Source organism: Triticum urartu, chromosome 5A, assembly GCF_056163025.1.
Source record: "Triticum urartu cultivar PI428250 chromosome 5A, HENAU_Tu73, whole genome shotgun sequence".
NCBI classification, from domain to species: Eukaryota; Viridiplantae; Streptophyta; class Magnoliopsida; order Poales; family Poaceae; genus Triticum; species Triticum urartu.
This window is the reverse complement of record NC_141877.1, coordinates 590241536-590245583: the sequence shown is the minus strand read 5'-3', so window position 1 is coordinate 590245583 and position 4048 is coordinate 590241536. Positions and strand designations below refer to the sequence as shown.

Below are 4048 nucleotides of genomic sequence, written 5' to 3'. Positions count from 1 at the left end.
GCCAAATAGGAAATGCCACGGTGTAGGGCGTGGGAAGAGAGAGAGAGAATAGGATGAGCCAAAAGTGGACATATGGCCCAATTAGAATTTATGTGGTTTTCGTTGACAATTTTCGTATTTAAATAATTATATGGAAATGATTATGGCCTCTTATAGTTGCCAAAAATTTCTAGAAAATGAAAATAGGCTCAATAAAATATGGAGAGTCTAGGAAAGATATTTCATTCTCCATGTAAATTTTATAAATAGGTTTTTATGTAATCAAATCGTTTAAATTTATTTTAAATTCCTAAAGTAGTTTTAGGGTCTTATAAATACCAAAATTTGTATTAAAATAACCAAATATTCAAACACTATTAAACATTTTTCCAGTATTATTTATGGAGGATTCATATTATCTGCCCTCATTTTTTATTATATGATTAATTGGAAAAAAATCGACCATAAAACAGTAGGGCAAAAACCCTACTATGTGTCATTTTCATTATAAGAAATACTAAAAGGTGCTGGGTACAATGGTTGTTGGGGGAACAACCAGAGTGAGAAGGTTACAAAAGGTATAAAAATAAATTACATTATTGTTCAAATGTTGTCTATCCAGGATGACATGCCATCCTTGAAGCTAGGCTTTGCTCTCAGCATGGTGAGCTTGAAAGTTTTGATGAAGTCAAATTTGCATGAGGTTATGGAACATGGTGTATCTTCAAATATCAAGCCATTTCTCTGATTCCATATACTCCAACATCCAACAGTCACAATTTCCATGAAGAAAGGTAGATTATGTCTTAATTTGCCATCAGAGATCATGTCATGAACAGTCAAATCAGTGTTCCATTCAAAATCAATATTCCACCGGAAATTTTGACTGAATGAGCATGCAAATAATAAATGGGTTCTGTCCTCCATCTCATCTTCATTGCATAAGACACATGCTGTGGAATCCAGAGGGAAGGATTTCCTGACAATTGGAAAAAAATTTAAATAAATCTAAACACAAATAAACTCCATTTTTGCAATGGTCTATTCAGAGATGTCATTTTATCTACTGTCTATCATTTGATTAGGGCGAAGATCCAAATTAAGATCGAAATAATATATTTGAGAAAGTCATATTATTCACACACTTTGAATCATTTTTGCCGGATAGTTGTGTCGATCCAACTTGCATGACATGGTTTAAATTTTTTAAGTAAGTACTCAGAAGTTGTAATTCCTTCTAAGAATCGAAGTCACACAACATTACTTAATTATTATTAATTAACATTTCAAAATTTGAAAAAATATGTATGTGACAATATCTAACACCAGACAAAAAATAATTCCAACAAATGACGACCCAATAACCATACAAATGTTGACAACTGAACAAAACAAATGAAGCAAGAACTTTTTTTTGTGAAAGAAGGAAACAAGAACTTAAACACAATGACATGTGCTAGGGCACAAAACCAACGACAACAGAACATGCAAATCAACAAGCTGAAGTCCCTTCGGGGACATCCGATAAAATTGGAACGATACAGAGAAGATTAGCATGACCCCTGCGCAAGGATGACACGCACAAATCAACGAGCTAAAGCCGTCAAATGGAGAGGGTGCATCACGCTCGGCCTAAAAACCATCCCCTCCGTGGACACAGGAACTACCAAGCATGGGTCACAGAATCTACCACCTAGTGTGGATGAATCAGGCATGCATTCTGGAAAAAACACCCATTTAAACAATTCAAATGAAAAAAATCCTAGAAGCCCTCTCCCATGATCGCCTAGTCCAATGTTTGATCACCGGAACACTCCGACCAGACCAACCTGTTTCTGGGCATAGTGTTTGAGATCTAGACTAGCCCAACAGAGCAACACTTCTCTTTTTTGTGCACCTTGTCATCACTTGTGCATATCCGGGCCGTCTCCTCCTAGCGTCGCCGATCTCCCATGAACAGCAAAGACCCGTGAACGGTGATCTCCCGGGAACAGCGAAGACCCGTGAACGGTGATCTCCCGCGAACGGCACCTCGGGGTTCCCTCGAACTGTTCATCCAAGCACCGCAGATGTGATACCTCCAATGTATCCACACGTGCGGGGTGCAGCGGGGGCGGCGAACTGCTAGGTCTGGTCGCACATCATGGACGTAGGGAGTGGCGGTGGCTAACCAGGGTTAGAAAAGATTAACCCTAAGTGGTGTGCCCACTCCCCTTTATATAGACCTTCGAGGTGGGCTCAACACTTAGCTCACTAGGAGTACACATCCATTTTCACTAGGATCCAATCCGAATGGGCTGCAGCCCCTTAAGTGTGCGCCCCATAGGTTCACGTACGCATGGACACGACCAAGTCAATAGTTGGTAGCAGCTCCTAGCAGAACGTGCCAACTCCCATGTGTGCGTAAAGTCGTTTGACGAACCTCGACAATGTGTCATATGCAACATTTCTTTTGCCTCACGATATATATTGTCGATCTCAAGGCGAGTACTTGTCACCCTTGTGATAGCTCAACCTCTCTTCTCGAAACCGTAATACAGATTCCCAAACTGGGTTAAAATTTAACCCAAGTCGCATGGCCATGCTTTCTGAATCTGATCACTTGAGAGGGCCCAAAGAATATCTCTCCAAATAGGAGGGGCAAATCCCATCTTGGTCAACCATGTCTCGCGGCATGTCTCACGACTCACCCGAAAGCTACCTTTATAATTACCTAGTTATGGAGTAGCGTTTGATAGACCCTAAGTGAGTCGATCCTATCCCGAGAACATGCGAGGACCTCAGGTCTAGGACATGGCATAGACATTGTACTTGAGACTAACAGATGACTATATCTCGCCGCGTCTCAAAGTTGGTCTGTCCGACTCGGTGATCTCCATCCCCGGGTCCATATTATCGGTTTAGCATCTCCATGCACATGACTTGTGAAACATAGTCATCAACCGAGTCATATACTAGTTAAGGATATGTGTCCGCATAACCTTATCGACTAGGGACCACTAGAACAATCAACATACAATACATAGTTCCACAAACAAGTCACATACTTATTGATACATATCATTGATGATGTTCAAAGACAATACAAATGACTCATGAATACATATGGAAATATCATCATCACATGATTGCCTCTAGGGCATATCTCCAACAGTCCCCCACTTACACTAGAGTCAATCATTTAGGCATCGTATGCCCATGGAGCTCATGTGCACCTCATGCTTCAGCCGTGGGAGAGGCTTCGTCAATGGATCAGCAACATTTGCATCCGTATGTACCTCGCATATGTTTACATCACCTCTTCCGTTGTTCCTTGAGTTGCACGATGGCACCACTATATCACAATAGCAGTCCAATGGCTTGGACACGCTCTCAACCACACCAAGATCAGAAATAAAATTCTTCACCTAAACATCTTCTTTTGCAGCTTCAGAAGCCGCAATGTACTCGGCCTCTGTTGTAGAATCAGCTACCGTATCTTGCTTGGAGCTCCTCCAGCTCACTGCTCCTCCGTTCAGAATGAACAGAAACCCATATTGCGATCGACTATCATCCTTATCGGTTTGGAAACTAGCATCGATGTAAGTCTTCACAACGAGCTCATCCTCACCTGCATAAACAAGGAACATATCCTTAGTGCTTCTCAAGTACTTAAGGATATCCTTAACAGCTGTCCAGTGACTCTCACCTGGATCAGCCTGGTATCTGCCCACCACGCTAAGAGCAAAGCTAACATCGGGACGAGTACATACCATAGCATACATGATGGACCCAACAGCCGAAGCATACAGAATCCCATCCATGTGTCTTCGCTCATCAGGAGTCGAAGGACTCCGAGTCTTGATAAGACTAATGCCATGTGACATGGGTAAGAAACCCTTCTTGGCATCTTGCATGTTGAACCGCTTCAACACCTTGTCAATATACACACTCTGGCTTAATCCAATAAGCCTTCTCGATCTATCTCTATAGATCTTGATTCCCAAAATATAAGCTGCTTCTTGATACGTCTCCAACGTATCTATATTTTTTATTGTTCCATGCTGTTATATTATCAATCTTGAATGTT

General features: G+C 41.4%; 1 non-coding gene and 1 pseudogene across 1 annotated transcript; one reads left to right on the top strand and one right to left on the bottom strand.

The window, feature by feature from the left end:
• The first annotated feature begins 1484 nt into the window (after nt 1–1484).
• LOC125511707 (U6 spliceosomal RNA) lies at nt 1485–1588 on the top strand. Its single transcript, XR_007285069.1, has one exon. It is a non-coding gene; the product is annotated as a U6 spliceosomal RNA (small nuclear RNA).
• A 1798-nt stretch (nt 1589–3386) lies between these two features.
• On the bottom strand, nt 3387–3782 carry LOC147973132 (secreted RxLR effector protein 161 pseudogene; annotated as a pseudogene).
• Nucleotides 3783–4048: the final 266 nt, after the last annotated feature.